At 42.5% G+C, this 22609-nt stretch overlaps 1 protein-coding gene across 9 annotated transcripts in view; it reads right to left on the bottom strand.

The window, feature by feature from the left end:
* Nucleotides 1-1657, bottom strand: part of LCLAT1 (lysocardiolipin acyltransferase 1) — a 438576-nt gene extending 436919 nt beyond the window's left edge. For 3 of the 9 annotated variants that reach the window (XM_064295179.1, XM_064295183.1, XM_064295182.1), the window contains exon 1: nt 1270-1652. The gene's annotated coding sequence lies outside the window, so the exon portion shown is untranslated. Of the gene's footprint in view, nt 1-1269 lie in introns of all 9 variants that reach the window. The other 6 variants (XM_064295180.1, XM_064295184.1, XM_064295193.1 and 3 more) reach the window with 5 other exon arrangements.
* Nucleotides 1658-22609: the final 20952 nt, after the last annotated feature.

The raw sequence follows: 22609 nt of genomic DNA, 5'->3' as shown, positions 1-22609 counted from the left end.
CCTCACTTTCACAGTGCCTGACACATAGTGGGCATTCCAGAGACATCGACTACTGATGACTGAAACATAAAGTGCTACTGGGCTCTCTCAATAACAAAACAAGGGACTCCACCAAAAAGCCTGCTATCCAAAAAAAAGAAAGGTTATGCTTATTTATCCATCATATCAAAGTACCATGTGGCAATAAAAAACTTCAAAAAATTTTTTAAATAATTTTCTTTTACTAATATAAAATAGCTTTGCAAAAAGGACAGTTTTTTGAAAATTTGCCCAAATGGCAGTGGGTTTTTTTGTAGTTATGTTTCAGAAACCCTGGTGGCATAGTGGTTAAGTGCTACAGTGCAGTTCGAATCCACAAGGCGCTCCTTGGAAACCCTGTGCAGCAGTTCTACTCTGTTCCATAGGGTTGCTATCAGTAGGAATCGACTCGACAGCAACTGGTTTGTTTTTTTGTTGTTGTTTGTTTTTTTTTAGTTATCTTTAATGAGGTGATGTTTATGTGAGATGATATGAATAAATAGCATGTCATCTTTCTAAGGCCTTCACTAATACTTCAATACTTCCAATCACCAGTCTTACTGATCTACAACCACAAGCGTATCGAATACTGGTATATGAACTCGAAAAACAAATGAAATGCTTCCAGGGAATCAATCTGCCTTAGGAACGAACAATTAAGAAAATGTCTCCATGATGACACTTAAGTGCCCTATCTATGTTCTCTTCAAATGGGCAACTAAAATAAAATAAAAACCCGTTGCCCTCGAGTCATTCCGATTCCTAGCGACCCTAAAGGACAGTGTAGGACTGCCCCAGGAGCTTCCAGGGAGCGCCTGGTGGACTCAACCACTACGCCACCAGGGTTTCCAGTATAAACTAAGACACACCTTAAAGGCCAGACGACATCAGCCTCTGGCTAGGGCCTACCTTTCTTTGTGACACTGCTATTCTGGCACCTACAGACACGACTCTGGAGGCCGAAGGATACTCAGACAAGGTATACCAGCCCCTGCCCTTAACAGCTCACGTCCAAGCCGCGCACGTGGTGGACACTTTATATGTTTTTGCACATCTCATTTAATACTTTGTCCAGGGACGGCGCAGCTCCCAGACCGGTCGGGAGCCCGGAGGCCTTGGTGCTCAGTCTGCACACAGGACCCGGCACCCGACCCCTCCTCCTTTAGAGTCCACCTAGCGCTAACCAACCCTTCCCCGCCACCTCTTGGCCCCCCACGCCTCCGTCAGACGCTTCCGCGCGCCTCCTCTCACCTGAGCGGGACACGCCGCCACCTGCGTTGGTTCCCAAATTCCTAATTAAGTGGCCGTTACCTGGGGCCGCAGCCGGGAGAGGCCCGTGGCTCAGGAGGAACAGCGCACACTGCTACTTCCACGCCACCGATTCGGGGATCCCCCGGCCGCCGCCGCCATTTTCCCAGCGCTGTAACCCCAACCTGACAATTCTAGCCTCCCACCTGTGACGGCAGAGGACGACGCGCGACAACGTGGGGATCGCAGAGGCCAGCTGGGGAACCTGCAGGGGTCACAACCTCCGGGAAGAACCCGCCGCTAATCTACTCCTAAGCACAGAGGCGTCCGGACCGTCGCCCTAGTAATGCGTCCCGTCAAGCTCTATCCTGATTGGCTGAGAGCGGCCATGACGCAACGGCGTCCCCGGCTGCGTGGGAAGCCAGGGTCCCCCGGCTCCCCGCCCCTGCTCCCCGGCGCCCCGCCCCTGCTCCCCGGCCCGAAGGATCCCAGGGCTCCAGCCTTTGAGGGGTAATTTAAAGGACCCGCTCTCATTTCCTGCTCTGGCCTCTTGGAAAGGAAAGACCGAAGCAGGAAGGGGATGTAGACGCAGGAAAACAATGCAACTAGGAGATCGACGGATGTCATTGTCCCAGGAAACCTAATGATTCGTCCAATTCCTAGAGTTTCGGGATGGAAAACAGAAATCTGAGCAGGTTAATTTGCAAGCCTAGTTTTTCTTTCTGCGGTCTCAAGGTAAATTAACAGTAGAACTACTACTACTGCTCCTGCTACAGCTCGGGTTCCTAGTAACGAACGTGAAGCTCTTCCTAGCTCGCAGCATTTCCCCATCCTGGGTAAATGTTCCTTCCCCCTGAGCAACCATAGCACTTTTATTATACCCCTCTTAAAAGGCGTTCATCACTTTTCTACCGTGGTGTGTCTGTCCCATAACCTTCTAGACGCTAAGCTCCTTAATGGTGGAGACTGCGGTTAAACCTCTTTTCATTTCTCCTACACAGTGTGTTGGCCTTCAATAGAATATTACCCACGGAATCAAAATCTTAAAAATAATAAAGCAGTGCTATACATATTTTTTATACATCACACACATAGCCACTCATCCATCATTCATATGTGTTTATGTATTCTTTATTCAAAAAGGGGAATGAATATAAAAAAGTCCAAGAACCCTGTCATCACAGGATTTATAGAGTAGTAATTAATGAACATCTAGGTTTGGGATGCACAGCTTTAATATAGCTAAATTATACACCAGATTCTCTGCGAACCAAAAGCTCTTGATGCTCTTCTCCTAAATCAGCCTCACATTTTCTCTAATTTTGTTAAAATGTATTTAAATATTTAAGATGTGCTAAAATTGTGTTACAAAATGAAGATACACAACTGAGGGAAACATCAGTACAAGAACCAAGAAGCCTAGCTTTTATTTCCACTCCACCAATGAACACTCATTTTTTTCTCTTTAGAATAAGATGCCTAGAATAAAAGAGGTTTAAATTCTATTTTTCCCCATCCTACAAATTTTTAAGCTTCTTGAGGTCAGAGACCAGGGGAAAAAAAATCCTGAAGGTGCTAGAGATGGGTTTTGAAAACAGGGAATATGTAATAGTTTATTTTTGTCTCCATAAGTCTTAGAACAGACCGAGCTACCTGAGAAAGAGAACTGTAGTTATTTGAATATAACGACTGTGAAATAAAGGTTGACTAACTTGAATTAATTATCCTGGTTTTCTCATTTAACCTCCCAGCCTTGGGTCTTTCTTGAGGGTGGAACAGTGGAACCTGAAGGCTTGTGGGGAAAGGATCAAAACTGGAGTCCAAGAGCACAAGGAAAGACTGCAGGGCAAACCCAAGGAGCATGGCACTAAAGCACCCTGGTTAGGTCTCGCTGAAAGTGTGACAAAACACAGATCCAAACCATCTCCCTGCAACTGGGATAAACTTGACAGTAAGATCACCCAGGAGATTGGGTAGAGGGGAAGTCTCACCTCCAAAAAGTGGATTCCCATGGCTCACAACTGACCTTCCAGACATTTCCTACCGTGTGCCTCTGCCCAAACTTGCCACGAACACTATATCACTCTCATACTGCGTGTTCAACCGGCTATTTAAAATACATAACCATATAGTACAGTTGGAAACCCTAGTGGCATAGTGGTTAAGAGCTACGTCTGCTAACCAAGAGGTCGGCAGTTTGAATCCACCAGGCACTCCATGGAAACTCCATGGGGCAGTTGTACTCTGTCCTATAGGGTCACTATGAGTCAGAATCGACTCAACAGCAATGGGTATGGAGAATACAATTGGATCAGGACGTCTCTGATCACAAACTTTACCAGTTACGTAAATACCAAGTAAGCAAAGAGTTCAAATTGTACAGAAGGCACTTTTGCCCCACTTTAGAATCTAACTCTATTAGTAACTCTCACTGACTCTTAGTAAGAAAGGTCCTTCAGACTAGAACTGAGGTCCACTCTAGGTCCTAGGCTAAAAGTGTTCTCCTTGAGCTGCCCACCACCCCCTCGCAAGAAAAAAACCAAACCCATTGTGGTCAAGTCCATTCTGACTCACAGCAACCCGTAGGAGACAGTAGAACTGCCCCATAGGGCTTCCAAGAGCAGCTGGTGGATTCAAACTGACGACCTTTTGTTTAGCAGTCAAGCTCTTAACCGTTGTGCCACCAGGGCTCCCTTGAACACAAGCCCTGATGTAATAATAGTTTTCTTATATTCTCCCCATAGAATTTTCCTGAAGTGAGGTCCCACTAAGTCTGACCTAGTAAAAGAACATACAAGTAGTACGGGGACAGTAGCTCAAATCCTAACTTCTTTCATTTACTCGTTCTGTGGCCTTGGAAAAGTCATGTAATCTCTCTGAGTCTCTAGTTTCTTCATCTGTAAAATAGGGGGAATAATCTTTCCCTCCAGAATTGTTATAAAGAAAAAAGAGAATTTATCTTGTAGCAAGTCTTTGTCTTGGATCCCACTTTTAGTGTAGCTCCTCCAAAGCAATATGGTAAAGTTATTAAAGCCATGCATAGGCTGGCTTGGGAGCCAAACAAATCTTAATTTTAACACTGTTTCTGACACTTTGTAAACTGAAATTCTGGTTAGGCCGCTTAATCTCGCTGAGCCCCAGTATTCTTATCTGCAAGACTTTGCTATTAATCTCTTAGGATTGTTGAGCACATAGAATGGAATAATAATCGTAACTACCTGCCATTTATTGAGTACTCACAGTGCGCCTGGTACCATGTAAACCCTTTACCCACATCTTTTAATTCTCAAAACATCCTCTTTACGGATGGAGATGATGAGACCTAGAAAGGGTATGCTACTTGCCCAAGGTCTCACAGTCAGTATGTGGCAGAGTCAGGGATTTGAATCCAGGTCTCTCTGATACTGATGCCCTTTTGCCTAACTATTCTACCAAGTTGTATCAAATCCTCTCTGGGGGTTATTAGCGTATGATACACAGATCCTCACACTTAGTGCCCACTCCCACAGATCTCTTCTCCAGACTTTCTTGTCTCTAATCTTCTAAGCTTGATCCTTCCAGGCCCCTGACCAGCCAGCTAAGCCATTTGTCACTGCCAGTTTGTGTATGTTTCCCTTGAGCCAGTTCTATAGCACACAAAATGGATGGCCAGGGACACTGCCCTAAACTTTGCTCATAGGAAATACTGCACTCACCCCTGTTTCAGGGCCACTTTTGAGAAGGGCTGAGGTGAAGTCTCAGTTCATTTTTAGCTCACATTCACAGACCAAACCTATTCATCTTCAGCAAAGCTCAGACTCTTTCCTCCTTTGTTATCTAGTCAAGGAGAACTCCCTGTGAATTAGGAAGCGGTGTTGGTGTGACAGTGTTAGGAAACATAGAGGTCTAGGCCATCTGTTTGTGCAGCTTTCTTGTATCCTCTGGACTTGGTCAAACTTAATCCTAGATGCACCACTTTTAGTTTAAAGGATTGTTGCTGGACCCACCCAAACATATAACTTGGCGGGCCTGATACTATCCAATTCATGAAGCACAATTTGGGTTGCATGGTCACCTGATGCCCATGGTGGGATGCTGAGTCTCTATCAGGGCTAGTAGTGTGCCAAGATAGGCTTTTCAATTATGTAGAGCACTGTCCCACCTTGGCATGACCATGCTCTACAACCCTAGAAGCTGAACTGTGACTCTTCTTTTGGGACTTGCTAGAGACTCCACATGACATTTTATCTACCACAGATGCCTCTAGTATCATAGGATCTGTTGTCTGGTATGGACCAAGTGGCAGAGCTTCTCGCACCACAGGCTGGACATGCTGCTGAGCCCTTTCTTTATATGAACCCTACTCAAAGCTAGCTGTCTTCCCCATCAACTGCTAAACGGGTAGGGACAGTATTTTCAAGTGCAGAATATGCTGATTCCTAAACCTGAAGAGATCTACCAAGTAGTACACGTCTTTCTTAGTGGTAGGAGGCACAAAGTACCGTAACTTGTCCTTTACCTTGAAGGGAATATCCTTATATGACCTAGGCTACTGGATCCCTTCACCATCCAAATAAGGTCTGTACTTTTATTAATAGTATTGCATCAAGGTTATTTTCTTTGTTTTTATGTATCTTTATTCTTATAATATGATATTAACATATGGGGAAGCTGGGTAAAGGGTGTGTGGAAAATCTCTGTACAATTTTTGCAAATCTTCTGTAAGTCTATAATTATCTCAAATTTTTTTAGGAAACAACTGTTATTAAAAAAGAAAAAAAAAAAAGCTCATCAGTGTAGCAGTCCCCTGAATTTTCGTGGGGTTTATCCACCCTCTGGAAGTTATATGTCTTATCGAAGCACCTAGAATACTTACATTTCTTGCTCATCAAGTCAGATTAACATGATATTATCAATATGGTGGATGAATGTGATGTGTTGTGGAATGACCAGATGGTCCAGGCCTCTTTGGAATATATTATGACAGAAAACAGGAAAATCAACATAGCCTTGGAGCAAGACTTTAAATGCATCCTGTTGTCTGTCCCATGTGAATATTATTTTCCTCTGGATGTGATATTGGTTTTGTTTACTATGTTGGTTGAAGAAGGTGGGAGGGGGCAGTTCCAGGGCTTCCATTTGACCTTTCCTACTACAATATCTCTTTTTCTGTAAATGAAGGAATCATCAATGTGAGGGTTCTGTCAACAGCACAGTATGTCCATTCCAATTATGCATTCGGGAATCAGGGAAATGACCACCAGGTTAGTAAGAGGACCCAGTGAGACAGACTGGACCAGGACTCAATTTACTGTCTGACTATACCTCCACTCTATTAGGGTCATGATGGTGCTTTGGATCCCTGGATATTCCCATTAACTTAGACCCTGTATCCCTCAAAAAATCAGGGTATTCTTATTTTCTTCCCAGTACATGGTTGCCCAAGGAGATAACCATAAATCACTTGGGAGAAGGACTGAAGAAATCACTACTGTATATATTTGCCATGGTGTTCGGGATCCTTCCTCATGGACACCCAGTATCTCCTTTAGTCTATGGGTTCTAGGCCTGAGAATTGGCTCAGGTCTCGAAATTCAGTAAGGGATTATGACTTTCCATTGGAGTAATGTCTGATGCGAGCCTTCTACTCATCCTTTCTTGATCTCTTCTGAATATATATTAAGCAGTACCCTTTTTGGCTGCCCATCTATCTTGTCCCTAGAAAGACTATGTTTTATTAGCCATCTCCATAGGCTCCTGGCTGCTTTCAACTTTGTTATCCATTATGGTAATTAGGTCCTCATTGCTTCTCACAGTTTAGTCTTGGCTGTTCTGGGATCCTGTCATCCCCACTGCTACTTGTGGATCTTGTTCTGTAACAGTATCAGCCCTGGCATACAGAGGACAGACAGCACTGAGCTTCTCAATGATGCTGGTGCTCCTCATCAGGGAATTTATCATCACCTTAATAGACAGAGTGTCATCCAGGCGCTCAAGAGGAACATAGTCTTAATCAGTAGATGCATTTTAGCATGCTCACCTCTCTGAGCCTTTTGACTTCCAAATTCACATCCTGCCATGGTAGATCTGGCATCTCTATTTTATTTAAAGTGGCTATTTCTTTCCCCAGCTTCCAAGAACCGTCCCAGCAATTATTAGACCTGGACCCCAGGTCTCTGCCGTGGTATTAAATACTGTACCATAGGAAGGTGCCGTTATTGACATATTCCCCTAATCAGCTTTATACTCTGCTCCACTTAATCCAGCACCCTTGGGGTCTGTGCCCAGCCATACTACCCCTGCTATGAGCTAGGTTCTGTAGCCCTGTGCCATATAATCCATCCTGCCGCCCCACCCCCTTTCAGCCCAAGAAATTTCCCAATCAGGTCTAGATGATATTTGACGTAACTAGGGATGCTAACAGCTGATCCTGAAGAGGACAAGCATTATCTTGTAAGGATGTGTTTCATCTGAGGCCTCTCCTAGTTTTCAGTAAGGGTGGCCTCTATCTTCCAATGAGAGGGAGAGGACCACTTTTGCAGGCCCAGAAAGTTCAGGGGAATTTGAAGGTTCAAGGTTCCCAAGTATATCTACCCAGATATTCCAATCCCAAGTCACAAATTTCTACCTCTTTCCTATCAAGGCCCTGACCCTGGCATTGGAGCCTTGCCAAGGCTGAGAATATGGCCTTCTCTAAAGTTCTGCCACACTCACAGTTAAGGCCAGTGCCTGGTCTTCACCTCAGTCTGACTTCCAGCTGCAGAAAATGATAATCCCCTTAAATCCTGCCCAAAAGTCTTCTGACTCTCACATATTGCTTGCATAGCCACCCAATTCCATATAATTCTTATAGCTACTCATTTCTCCCATACTTCTCAAACACCAGAGACATTACATCAGCTAGTGTATCTCCTTTCACCTGTATCCTTTCCTGGTTCACCAGAGGTAATCTGTACCAAGGACTGTCAATACTACCATTAGCAATGGGATTCATTGCCATCCTACCCGTCAAATGATCCAACATCAGAATCCCATCCTTAGAACAGGCTTCCTAGGACCAATTGCCTTAGCAGAGCTTTCTAGAAGCAGAGTCTGAAACTGAGATTCCTGTGCAAATGATTTTTTGAGGAGGTGCTCTTAAGAGAAGGGAAGTAAATAAAGCAGAATGAGGTAGGAGAGAAAAATTAAGTAAGGATGGTGTCAGCTGGAGACTAGCTTCTGCCTGATCTCACAAGGAGCTCTGGAGCATGAATTATATACCACAAGGTTGTTAAACCTTGAAGCAAGGAGGCCAGCCTCTTGTATTGCTGTATCAATCCGTTATTGACTGCAGGCTGCCAGAGGATGGGAGAGCAAAACCACGTGGGCAAGGCAGTTCCCACTTGGCTAAGGGTGATCCTCTGGAGAAATGGGGACTGTGAGCCATTAGCAGCCAACACTCAAGCAGCAGGGGGCAGGCGCGCCATCTGGGAGGGGGACACCATAAGCATTTACTACAGATGCACAGTAAATGCTAAGTAAATGTTAGCTTTTTAAAAGAATACGTATATGACTTTACAAGCCTAGAATATCTGCGAAAGGCTGCTCAAGATCCTTTGCAGTAGTTGCCCCTGGGAAGAGGAATCAGCGACCAGTAAGCTGACACATGATTGACTTTTGTACGTCTAAATTTTAACTAGGTGTATGTACTACCTTTTTTAATTTTTTTTAAAGTGCATTCCTGAAGAAAAAAACAATTGAAGCCTCTTCTTTGTGCCTCTGAGCTTAAGAAATGGTGTTAGCCTGCTCTGCTTCCCAGAAGCGTAATTTTCCCCCAAGTTTCTGGATGCTTCCTGACTCCTACGACAGCGTATCATGGCTGATGAGTTGCTCAACCTCATGAGCCATTGATTTGATAGTCACATTTAATAGGACACTCTCTGCAATGCTCGGGGGCACTATGACAACCAGGAAATCCCAAGTCCTAGTTTTTATTGTACTTTCATTATTATTGGGGTTTCTCTAAGCCCATGTGACTGCTTCCTCTCTTCAAAACGTGGTCATAATGAGGCAAATATGTACACAATAACAGACCTCAGAAACTGCTGTCAATAAAATCAGAACAATTCTTTTCAATGATAGTAAGTAGAAGGAACATGCCACCCAATCAGTTCTGGTAGAGTTCACAGATACTTAACTGGGGACCTAGAGCTGCTCATCCCTTATGGCTCATAAAGTTTCCCTGTTTGCAAAAATCCCTGTAATTGAGACATAGGATAGTCTCAGCCATCCAATGATATTTTGGAACTCAAAAGGCATTTGAAATCAAAGATTTTTATTTCCTGAGAAACCATGTCTTCAAGTATTTCAGGAGTCTTAAAGGTAGTGTGAGTAACTTAAAAGTGATGGATTTATGTCAACAGAGACCAGGGGTGGACTCTAATTGTGATTATTCTCTTTTTCCCCTCCAGATCCGCTCTTCCCTCCACTTTATGCTGACTTCTGTAGCTTGGATCTCCTGGATCCCTAGCCTCTTGTCTCTGGCAGGGTTCAACCAATGGGAGCCAAGATGCATACCCAACTCAGTCCATCTGACGCTGAAGCCTGTGCCTCTCTTCTGGCAGGAGCCTGCAGGGTGGGCAGAGAAAGAGGTCGAAGTATTGCTTCTTTGGTTTCCTCCCTGGGAGTTTGTAGGGTGACTAAAAAAAAATAAAAAAATTTTTTTTTTTTTTTAGTGGCTTCATATTCCACATAAGGCCATAAACCCTCCCCTTGTCCCTTTCAAGCCAGGGCCAACTACGTGGCAGCCTAGCTTACTGTATCTAGCCCCAAGGTGCTTCACCATCTTCTGTTAATTTCCCATAACCCCACTGCACCTTTGTAATAGTCACTTCACTCAACTCTCTTGAATCATTCCTTCCAAATGTGCCATTGATTTCTTGCCATAACCCTGACTGATACACTGCTTGACCAAAAAATTCATGTAGCTAAAAAAGATAAAAATGCCGGGAAGTAAATTTAGAACTCTGGTGATGAGCCACTCATCCAACATAGACATAAACATTTCTCCTGCTACTACTCAGTGCAAACCCTCTGTATCAGCTGCAAATAACAGCAAACTGAACTATCAATGGTTTAAAACACAGGACATTTATTGTTACTTAAAGTGTCAAGGTAGGCAGTCTTGGAATTGGTTCAGTAACTCAAGGATGACATCAAAGACCCAGGCTCTTTCCATCCTTCTCTGATGTCCTTAGCATGTTGGCTTTACATTTTCATGCTTGTTGTCCTGTGGCCACAAGATGGTTGCCATAACTCTGGGCATCACAGTCATATCTAAAGGCAGGAGACAGTGAACAGGGGGAATGGTGCTCTCCTTTGTGAGGCTTTGTCTTTCCAACCAGGAAGAAAAATCTTTCCCAAAAGCTCCTCAACAGATGTCCTCTATTGTCCCATTGGCCAGGCTTAGTCACTTGGCCACTTTTAGCTATAAGGAGTGTAGGAAAGGAAGTATCTGATTTTCTAGACCCTGTAGTGGGAGGTGGCAAAAAAAAAGAAAAGGTAGTAGAAGAGCAATTAAGTAGCCAACTAACAGTGTCTGCCACATCCTATGCTGCAGTTGAACCCTTAGCCCGATTGTTCCTCTCTGAGAGTTACCTATGCTGTCTTCCCATTAGGAATGGCTGTTATTTCTTCCCTGTTGTTTCTCTAAATTGTAGTCACCTTTAAGGCTTAATTCAAATTCCTTAAACATCTATTTGTGAACACTGTGGAATCACCTTTGACGTCCACATAGTCTGTCTGGGTAAGCCATCCTGAAACCCTTCTTCCCTACCAACTTCCCTTGGTGGTTTTCTATCCCTTTTCCCTCTCCACCCCAGCTCTGTGGGGTTGTCGGTTCTGGCCTATAATCAGTTGTATCTTGCTGTCCTCTAGAATAGGCTCATACCTTCCATAGTCTTCCCACCAGAATATCTATAAGACATACAAACCATTCCCTGCTCATGTTAGCCACCTCCAGAAGAATAACTTGAGTTATACCAAAGGCTATGCTTTCAGGATTAAGGAGAAAGGATTAAGAGAGGTTGTTTAGAGCTCTAACTTCACCTGCTGCAAACAAAATTATTTGATTTTACAATAATCCCATAAGTATTATATTATTATCTTCATTTTACAGTTGTAAAACTGAAACTCAGTATATTAGCTTCCTAAGTGGCACAGTGGTTAAGAGTATGGATGTTAACCAAAAGTTCAGCAATTCAAATCTACCAGCTGCTCCTTGGAAACCCTATGGGGCAGTTCTACACTGTCCTATAGGGTCACTATGAGCTGGAATCGACCTGATAGCCATGGTATTTTTTTTTTTCATTTGTTTGTTTTTGTTTTTAACACTGCTGTGACAAGTTAACACAGGTTTTCCCAAAACCAAACCCATTGCTGTCAAGTTGATTCTGACTCATGGTGACCCTATAGGACAGAGTAGGACTGCCCTATAGGGTTTCCAAGTCTGTAAATCTTTACTGAAGCAGGTTGCCACATCTTTCTCCCACAGAGCAGCTGGTGGATTTGAGCCTCAGACCTTTTAGTTAGCAGCCAAGTGCTTAAACCACTGGGCCACCAGGTCTCCTGTAACACAAACTTAGTGGCTTAAAACAACACAAATTCATTCTCTTACAGGTCTGGAGGTCAGAAGTCCAAAATCAGTTCCACCAGGCTAAAGTCAAAGTTTGGGCAACACTGGTCCCTTCTGGAGACTCTGAGAGAACTTGTTTCCCTGCTTTTTTCAGCTTCTGGCGGCCACCTGAATTCCTTGACTTGTGGCCCCTTTCTCCATCTCGAAAGGGTATCTCTCCAATTTCTGCTTCCAACATAATATTGCCTTCTTTTCAGTTGGCAAAGCTCCCTCTGCCTCCTTCTCATGAGGACACTCATGATTACATTTAGGGCTCACCTGGTAATTCAGGATAATCTCATCTCACAATCCTTAATTTAACCACAACTGCAAAGTCCACATTGCCATGTAAGGTAACACTTATAGGTTACAGGGATTAGGACCTGCACATAAGAGTCACCATGAGTCGGAATCAACCCAACAGCCACTAACAATAACAATATTCGGCCTACTGCAGTGGGGTTCACCCGGCTACAGTTAAGGTGTGGGCAAGGCCGCATTCCTTTTGGAGACTCTGGGGGAGAACATGTTTCCTTGTCTTTTCTGGCTTCTAGAAGTTCCTGCATTCCTTGGTCCGTGGCTCCTACCTACTTCTACAAAGCCAGCAGTGTAGCATCTTCAAATCTCTGTAACTCCAACCACTTCTTCTATAGTCGCATCTCCTTCTCTGACTGTGGCCCTCCTCCTCCCTCTTTCCTTTATAAGGACCCTTATGATTACATGAGGCTTACCCACACAATCCTAGACAATCTCATCTGCATTTCCCTTTTGCCGTAAGGTAACATTCTCAGATTCTGGGGATTAGGATGTGGACCTCTTTAACGAAACCAAACTAAACCTGTTGCCCCATAGGGTTTCAAAGGAGTGGATAGTGGATTCAAACTGCTGACTTTTTGGTTAGCAGCCAAGCTCTTAACCACTCTGCCACTGGAGCTCCATGGACCTCTTTCTATAAAAGGTCATTATTCTGTCTACCACACTCAGACAGAAAGCACATCAGGAGACATAAGTGGATAGGGGTAAACGGCAGGAAGAAATTTGGAGGGTAATGTGGTGATCTTGATAGTGGTAACGGTTTTGTGGGTGTATACATACATCAAAACTTGTACACTTTAAATATGTTCAGAGTATGGCATGTCAATTGTTGTTGGGTGCCATCGAAAGGATTTCAACTCAGCAATTCCATGCAACAGAGTAGAACTGCCTCATAGGGTTTTCTAGGTTGTAATCATTAAGGGAGCAGATCGCTAGGTCTCTTCTGCAGAGCTGCTGGGTGGGTTCCAACCACCAACCTCTCAGCAGCCAAGCATTTAACCTTTGCACCACCAGGGTGCTTTGTATGTACCTCAGTAAATGAGAAAAAAAAAAATCTCATTTAGGCTCAGAGACTTTGGCCAAGTTTAAAGAACTAGGCAGTGGTTTAGCCAAGAAACACATCCAGCTCAGTCCATCTGACACTGAAGCCTGTGCCAGTGACAGTGTCACCTCCTTCATCCTCTCCTGCATCACTGGGAAAAAAAAAACAAAAACCTTTTGCTGTTGAGTAGATTCTGACTCATAGGCAACCACATGCATGTCAGAGTAGAACTGGGCTCTATAGGATTTTCAGTGGCTGATTTCTTAGAAGCAGATCGCCAGGGCTTTCTTTCAAGATGCCTCTGGCTGGACTTGAACCTCCAATCTTCAAGCAGTTATCAGTTTGCACCACCGAAGGACCCGGAGTACATGGTAAGTGCTCAACAAACAGTAATTTCCTTTCTTTTCCCCCTTTAGGATTACTGACTAGCCAAAATTTCTGAGTATTTGGAGCATATTCTGTTTTACATAACCTGAAAATCACTATTTTCTTCATGAAAGAGAGGGAGAGAGAGAAGAGGAGAGAGCATCTGAGAAAAATAGCACACAGAGCCAACAAGGTAGTAAATAGGCCTTGCCTGCGGGTGTTTGCAGCTGTAAATATCCCAGACTCTAAAATGCAAAGCAATGCACAAGGATCATGTGTTACTCAAGTCTCTTAAACATCTAGGCTGGTTCATTTTGTTGCCTAGAGATGAAAAACAATTCCCATCAACAAACAAGAAGAGACAAGCATGTGGAAGTTGCACCACAGTTACAATGACATGAATAATAATTGTTGTGCCCAAGGTCACAAAGCCCTTTTGACTGTTACACCATACTTGGTCCCTAGTGGTGAAAAGGAACAAAACAATACCCTTGGCTGGTCAAGAAGCTCAGGCCTGTTCCCCAGGGTTTCCCCCAAAGAAGAAAATGTGTCCATGTTTGTGTCACTTACGTTTTTGTGTGTTTGGAAGATGGTATCTTATGGATAAATTGAAAATGTCTTGATAAAAGAGTTCACATTTCCAATTTCCCACAGAATTCCTCCTGGGATACCATGGTATAATGTGGCTGCCCTACCCTTGGGGCTGCCCTGGGTTTCCTAATTACGTTATAGAGTTTCCCTTGAATTCATTCCTATTTCTTGATTTCTCTACCTGTTCTCCCACCCCAGGTCATGCATGTTAGATTATCATATCCAGCTTATGTTGGTCACATCAGTCAGTTTAGGGAAATCAAAATAAATCAAGCAAAAGTATGAGGAGAAATATGGGGCATTCGTGGTTCAGTGGTAAAATTCTCACTTCCCATGTAAGAGATGGTGGTTCGAGTCCCTGCTAATTCACCTCATTTTCAGCTACCACCCATCTGTCAATGGAGGCTTACATGTTGCTGTGATGCTGAATAGTGGAGGTTCCAGGCTAACATGGACTAGAAAGAAAGGCCTAGTCATCTACTTCCAAAAGTCAGTCAGTGAAAACTCTATGGATCGCAGTGGTCTGATCTGCAACCAATCATGGGGACAGCCCAGGACCTGGCAGCCTTTGGTTCTGTTGTGCATGGGGTTGCCATGAGTCAGGGGCCAACTCCACAGCAGCTAACAACAACAACAACATGAAGAGAAAGAGAAGAAGGGACAGAATAATGTCTCAATCCTCTGTTACCCCAAACCCAAGCCTCAGTTAGTCATCACAAAACACTGTCTGGTACATAGACCTGTAGGCAAGCTGCCACTATAAAACGAATTTAAGTCTTACAGCATAGAATAAGAAATTTTTATTTTAAGAAGATACTGATATTCATGGTTTTATAATTGGTAAATATAGTAAAGAGCCATACATTACTGAGTTCCACTCCCACTCGTCAACTCTATGACTAGAGGCAAATCAGTTCAACTTCTCTGGGCCCCAGTTTCCTTGTCTTGAAAAGAAAGTAATAAACATTTCCTGCCTTGCGGGGTTGTTGTGAGGTCCTAGCACTGGCATGACATGTAGTTGAGGCTTAGCAGATGGGGGGTGCTTTCTATTTCCTTCTTCCTTCTCCTAGCTCTCTTTATCTAATTTGGCTTATGAATTTGCTCCAGCTAAATGCCTCAGGGGGAGATGAAAATGTGAATATCAATAAACCTAGAAAAAAGTGTTGGTACACTATGACCCGAAAAGAACCATTAGCCCTCAAAAGCACTAAAAGTAGGCAATTTTGGCCTCTAGTTATATTTTGGCACTGAATTGTGTCCTGTTTTGCATTGTCCTCTAATTGTTCCAAGTCATTTCCTCTCTCTGGGATTTAGTTTCCTAGTTAAAGCATAAGTTTGGATAAGATCCTCTTTAAGTTGCTTCAAGTTCTTCTCAATTTCTCTTCTATCCCTATACCACTTACATAATAAAAATGCAGAAAATGGAAATGGTGATGGAGAGCTAAGCAAAGCCCTTATACTCAGAGAAAGTGTTTCTCTTCAGTGTGAGGTCCAAGTGTGAATCAGTGGTCCTGGCTACTGCCCAGAACAGTCACTATCCTGGATCATCCTATTGCAAAGCAGTCATAACCCACCATACTCAACCCTCATCCCACTCCTCAGACAGCATCTGTTGATGGAAAAGGAACCTCTGAGCTCAGGAGGTTTAAGCCTGGTGTTTAGAACAGTCCTGCTGGAATCAATCAGTTCACAGGTATTTGCAGCTTCTGTTGCATCCCACAAGGCAGCTGAAATGGTCAAGCTTTCTGCATGCTCTCCAGAACCATGCTTCTAAACTTTCGCTACACATTACAAGGACCTGGGGAGCTTTTAAAACCACAGAGACCCTGATTGTGTTGGTTTGAGATGGAGCCTGGGCACTGGTATTTTTTAAAAGCTCCCCGGGCAATTCTAAGTGCCTTCAGGACTGAGAACCATTGATCTAGGCCAGCAACTGGAGTGTAATTAGGGGGGCCCACACCTGCTTTACTATATACACCTGCAATAGTACTGTGACAGGCCCAAAATAGGACGGTTGAGTGAATGACTCTTAAATGTGATGTCCCAGCACTTAGCATGATGCTTCCCAAATAGTAGGTACTCAGTAAAGGTTTCCTGGACAAATAAATGGAAGAATGAATACGTATGAAAGGTTGTTGTTGTTGTGTGCTGTGGAGTCAATTCTGACTCACATTGACCCCATATAACAGAGTAGAACTGCCCCATAGTGTTTCCTAGGCTGTAATCTTTATTATTTTTTATCATGCTTTAGGTCAAAGTCCACAGTGCAAATTAGTCTCTCATTCAAAAATTTATACACAAATTGCTTTGTGGCATTCGTTACAATCCCATAGAATGTCAGCATTCTAGCAATTTCCCTTTCTACCCTGGGCTCTTCAGTACCATTCCTTCAGCTTTTGTGCGTCTTCCTTCTTTCTTGTCTTTGTTTTTCGGCAGGTGTTGCCCATTTGGTCTCCTATACATGATTGATCTAAGAAGCACGTTCCTCACGTGTGTTATTGTTTCTTTTATAGGCCTGACTAATCCTTGGCTGAAAAGTGGACTTCGGAGTGGCTTCAATTATGAGTTAGAAAGGTGTCTGCAGGCCACTGTCTCTGGGGTTCCTCTAGTCTGTCAGACCAGTAAGTCTGGTCTTTTTTTGTGAATTTGATCATTTGTTCTACATTTTTATCCCATTCTATCTGAGACTGTCTGTTGTAATCTCAGTCAGAGCTGTCAGTAGTGGTAGGCAAGTACCATCTTCTTTTGGTCTCGGGGTTGTGTGAGCTGTGGTTCATGTCGTCCATTAGTTCTCTGAACAAATTGTTCCCTTGAGCCTTTAGCTGTTTTCATTCTCCTTTGTTCTAGACTAGAAGAGGTTGATAGTTGTATCTTCGATGGCTGTACACAAAGCTTTTTTGTCATTGTTGTTATTTTTTTTAATTTTTATTGTGCTTTAAGTGAAAGTTTACAAACCAAGTCGGTCTCTCATACAAAAGCTTGTATACACCTTGCTATATACTCCTGGAAACCCTGGTGGCGTAGTGGTTAAGTGCTACGGCTGCCAACCAAAGGGTTGGCAGTTCATATCCACCAGGCACTCCTTGGAAACTCTATGGGGCAGTTCTACCCTGTCCTATAAGATTGCTATGAGTCAGAATTGACTCAACAGCACTGGGTTTGGTTTGGTTTTTGGTATATACTCCTAGTTGCACTCCCTCCAATCTCTGTTTTCCCTCCACATGGCCAGTTTCTGATCCCCTCTACCTTCTCATCTCCTTTCCAGACAGGAGCTGCCCACATAGTCTCATGTGTCTACTTGATCCAAGAAGCTCCCTCTTCACCAGTATCATTTTCTAACCCATACTCCAGTCCAATCCCTGCCTGAAGAGTTGGCTTTGGGAATGGTTCCTGTCTTGGGCTAACAGAAGCTGTGTGGACCATGGCCTCTGGGGTCCTTCTAGTCTCAGTCAGACCATTAAGTCTGGTCTTTTTACAAGAATTTGAAGTCTGCATCCACTGCCCTCCAGCTCCCTCAGGGGTTTTCTGTTGTGTTCCCTGTCACGGCAATCATCAGTTGTAGCTGAGCACCATCTAGTTCTTCTGGTCTCAGGCAGATGTAGTCTCTGGTTTATGTGGTCCTTTCTGTCTCTTGGGCTTATAATTACCATGTATCTTTGGTGTTCTTCATTCTCCTTTGTTCCAGGTGGGTTGAGAGCAATTGATGCATCTTAGATGATTGCTTGCTAGCATTTAAGACCCCAGATGCCACTCTCCAATGTGGGACCCAGAATGTTTTCTTAATAGATTTTATTGTACCAATTGACCTAGATGTTCCTTGAAACCAAGGTCCCCACACCCCTGCCCCTGCTACACTGGCCTTCAAAGCATTCAGTTTATCCAGGAAACTTCTTTGCTTTTGGTTTAGTCCAGTTGTGCTGACCTCGCCTGTATTGCGTGTTGTCTTTCAATTCACCTAAAATAGTTCTTGTCTACTATCTAAATAGTGAAAGTCCGTCCCTCCCTCCGTGGTCTCGTAACCATCAAAGAATATTTTCTTCTCTGTTTAAGCTATTTTTCGAGTTCTTATTATAGTGGTCTTATACAATATTTATCCTTTTGCAACTGACTAATTTCACTCAGCATATTGTCTTCCAGATTCCTCCACGTTATGAAATGTTTCACAGATTCATTTTTGTTCTTTATTGATGTGTAGTATTCCATTGTGTGAATATACCATAATTTATTTATCCATTCATCCATTGATGGGCACTTTGGTTACTTCCATCTTTTTGCTATTGTAAACAGTGCTGTAATGAACATGGGTGAGCATATATCTGTTCATGTAAAGGCTCTTATTTCTCTAGGATATATTCCAAGGAGTGGGATTGCTGGATTGTATGATAGTTCTATTCCTAGCATTTTAAGGAAGTGCCAAATGAATTCCAAAGTGATTGTACCATTTGACATTCCCACCAGCAGTGTATAAGTGTTCTAGTTTCTCCATAACCACTCCAGCATTTCTTATTTTGTGTTTTGTGGATTAATGCCAGACTTGTCGGAGTGAAATGGAACCTCATTGTACTTTTGATTTGCATAAATTTTTTTTTTAAGGGCTAATGATCTTGAGTGTTTCCTCATGTATCTGTTAGCTACCTGAATGTCTTCTTCAGTAAAGTGTCTGTTCATATCCTTTGCCCATTTTTTAATTGGGTTATTTGTCTTTTTGTAGTTGAGTTTTTGCAATATCATCTAGATATTAGAGATCAGACACTAATCGGAAATGTCATAGCTAAAAACTTTTTCCCAGTCTGTAAGTAAGCTTTTTACTCTTTTGGTGAAGCCTTTGGATGAGCACAGCTGTTTGATTTTCAGGAGCTACCAGTTATCTAGTTTCTCTTCTGCATTGTTTATAATGTTTTGCATACTGTTTATGCCATGTATTAGGGCTCCTAACGTTGTCCCTATTTTGTCTTCATAACCTTTATCATTTTAGATTTTATATTTAGGTCTTTGATCCATTTTGAGCTACTTTTTGTGCATGGTGTGAGGTATGGGTCTTGTTTCATTTTTTTGCAGAGGGATATCCAGTTATGCCTGCACCATTTGTTAGAAAGACTGTCTTTTCCCCATTTAACTGTTTTGGGGCCTTTGTCAAATATCAACTGCTCATATGTGGATGGATTTATGTCTGGATTCTCAATTCTGTTCAACTGGTCTATGTATCTGTTGTTGTACCAGTAATAGGCTGTTTTGACTACTGTGGCAGTATAATAGTTTCTAAAATCAGGTAGAGTAAGGCCTCCCATTTTCTTCTTCTTTTTCAGTAGCGTTTTACTTCTCCGGGGCCTCTTTCCCTTCCATATGAAGTTGGTGATTTGTTTCTCTATCTCATTAAAAAATATTGTTGGAATTTGGATCAAAATTGCATTAAATCTATAGATCGCTTTTGGTAGAACAGACATTTTTATGATGTTAAGTCTTCCTATCCATGAGCAAGGTGTTTTTCCACTTATGTAGGTCTCTTTTGGTTTTTTGCAGTGGTGTCTTGTAGTTTTCCTTGTATCGGTCTTTATGTCTCTGGTAAAATATATTAATAAGTATTTTATCTTCTTGTGGGCTACTGTAAGTGGTATTGATTTGGCGATTTCCTCTTCGATGTTCTTTTTGTTGTTGTAGAGGAATTCAACTGATTTTTATATGTTTATCTTGTATTCTGATCCTCTGCTGAACTCTTCTGTTAGTTTCAGTAGTTTTCTTGAGGATTCCTTAGGGTTTTCTGTGTATAAGATCATGTCATGTGCCAAAAGAGATACTTTTACTTCTTCCTTCCCAATCTGGATGCCTTTTATTTCTTTATGTAGCCTAATTGCTCTGGCTAGGACCTCCAGCATAATATTGAACAGGACTGGTCATAAAGGGCATCCTTGTCTGGTTCCTGATCAAGAAGAATGCTTTCAGACTCTCTCCATTTAGGATGATGTTGGCTGTTGGCTTTGTATAAATGCCCTTTATTATGTTGAGGAATTTTCTTTCTATTCCTATTTTCCTGAGAAGTTTTTATCAGGAGTGGGTGTTGGACTTTGTCAAATGCCTTTTCTGCGTCAATTGATAAGACCGTGTGCTTCTTGTCTTTTGTTTTGTTTATATGATAAAAAAAATTACATTAATTGTTTTTCTAATGTTGAACCATCCCTGCATACCTGATATGAATCCCACTTGGTCATGGTGAATTATTTTTTTGATGTGTTGTTGAATTCTGTTGGCTAGAATTTTAAGTGAGGATTTTAGCCTCTAAGTTCATGAGGGATGTTGTTGCTGTTGTTAGGTGCTGTCAAGTTGGTTCTGGCACATAGAGACCCTGTGCACAACAGAACGAAACACTACCCAGTCCTGCTCCATCCTTACAATCGTTGTTATGCTTGCACTCGTTGTTGCATCCACTGTGTCAATCCACCTTGTTGAGGGTCTTCCTCTTTTCCGCTGACCCTGTACTTCGCCAAGCATGATGTGATTCTTCAGAGACTGATCCCTCCTGACAACATGTCCAAAGTATGTAAGATGCAGTCTTGCCATCCTTGCTTCTAAGGTGCGTTCTGGTTGTACTTCTTCTAAGACAGATTTGTTTGTTCTTTTGGCAGTCCATGTTATATTCAATATTCTTCACCAACACCACAGTTCAAAGGCGTTAACTCTTCTTCAGTCTTCCTTATTCATTGTCCAGCTTTCACATGCATATGATGCGATTGAAAATACCATGGCTTGGGTCAGGCGCACCTTAGTCTTTAGAGCAACATCTTTGTTCTTCAACACTTTGAAGAGGTCCTTTGCAGCAGATTTACCCAATGCAATGCATTTTTGATTTCTTGACTACTGCTTCCATGGCTGTTGTTTGTGGATCCAAGTAAAATGAAATCCTTGACAACTTCAATCTTTTCTCCATTTATCATGATGTTGCTCATTGGTCCAGTTGTGAGGATTTTTGTTTTCTTTTTTATGTTAAAGTGCAATCCATACTGAAGACTGTGGTCTTTGATCTTCATTAGTAAGTGCTTGAAGTCCATTTTATTTTCAGCAAGCAAGGTTGTGTTATCTGAATGACACAGGTTATTAACGAGTCTTCCTCCAATCCCGATGTCCCGTTCTTCTTCATATACCCCAGCTTCTCGGATTATTTGCTCAGGGTACAGATTGACTAGGTATGGTGAAAGAATACAACCCTGATGCACACCTTTCTTGACTTTAAACCACTGAGTATCCCCTTGTTCTGTCCAAACAACTGCTTCTTGATCTATGTAAGGTTTCCTCATGAGCACAATTAAGTGTTCCAGAATTCCCATTCTTTGCAAAGTTATCCATAATTGGTTGTGATCCACACAGTCGAGTGCCTTTGCATAATCAATAAAACACAGGTAAACATCCTTCTAGTATCCTCTGCTTTCAGCCAGGACCCATCTGACACCAGCAATGATATCCCTGGTTCCAAGTCCTCTTCTGAAACTGGCCTGAATTTCTGGCAGTTGCCTGTCAATATGCCGCTGCAGCCATTTTTGAATGATCTTCAGCAAAATTTTACCTGCGTGTGATATTAATGATACCGTTCTATAATTTCCACATTCGGTTGGATCACTTTTCTTGAGAATAGGCATAAATATGAATCTCTTCCAGTCAGTTATCCAGGAAGCTGTTTTCCATATTTCTTGGCATAGAGATATGAGCACCTCCAGCGCTGCATCTGTTTATTGAAACATCTCAGTTGATATTCCATCAATTCCTAGAGCCGTGTTTTTCACCAATGCCTTCAGAGCAGCTTGGACTTCTTCCTTCATTGCTATCAGCTCCTGATCATATGCTACCTCTTGAAATGTTTGAACATCAACTAATTCTTTTTGGTATAATGACTCTGTGTATTCCTTCCATCCTCTTTTGATGCTTCCTGCTTTGTTTAATATTTTCTCTATAGAATTCTTCACTATTGCAACTTGAGGCTTGAATTTTTTCTTCAGTTCTTTTAGCTTGAGAAATGCTGAAAGTGTCCTTCCCTTTTGGTTTTCCATCTCCAGCTCTTTGCACATGTCATTATAGTACTTTGTCTTCAGTTCTTTTACTTCATCAATTCTTCCCTTTGCTTTAGCTGCTCGACGTTCGAGAGCAAGTTTCAGAGTATCCTCTGACATCCGTCTTGGTCTTTTCTTTCTTTCCTGTCTTTTCAATGACCTTTTGCTTTCTTCATATATGATGTCCTTGATGTCATTCCACAACTCATCCAGGCTTCGGTCACCAGTGTTCAATGTGTCAAATCTATTTTTTAGATGGTCTCTATATTCAGGTGGGATATACTCAAGGTCATATTTTGGCTCTCATGGACTTGCTCTGATTTTCTTCAGTTTCAGCTTGAACTTGCATAGGAGCAATTGATG

Source organism: Loxodonta africana, chromosome 12, assembly GCF_030014295.1.
Source record: "Loxodonta africana isolate mLoxAfr1 chromosome 12, mLoxAfr1.hap2, whole genome shotgun sequence".
NCBI classification, from domain to species: Eukaryota; Metazoa; Chordata; class Mammalia; order Proboscidea; family Elephantidae; genus Loxodonta; species Loxodonta africana.
The sequence above is the reverse complement of the archived record's forward strand: the minus strand, read 5'-3'. Positions and strand labels throughout refer to the sequence as shown.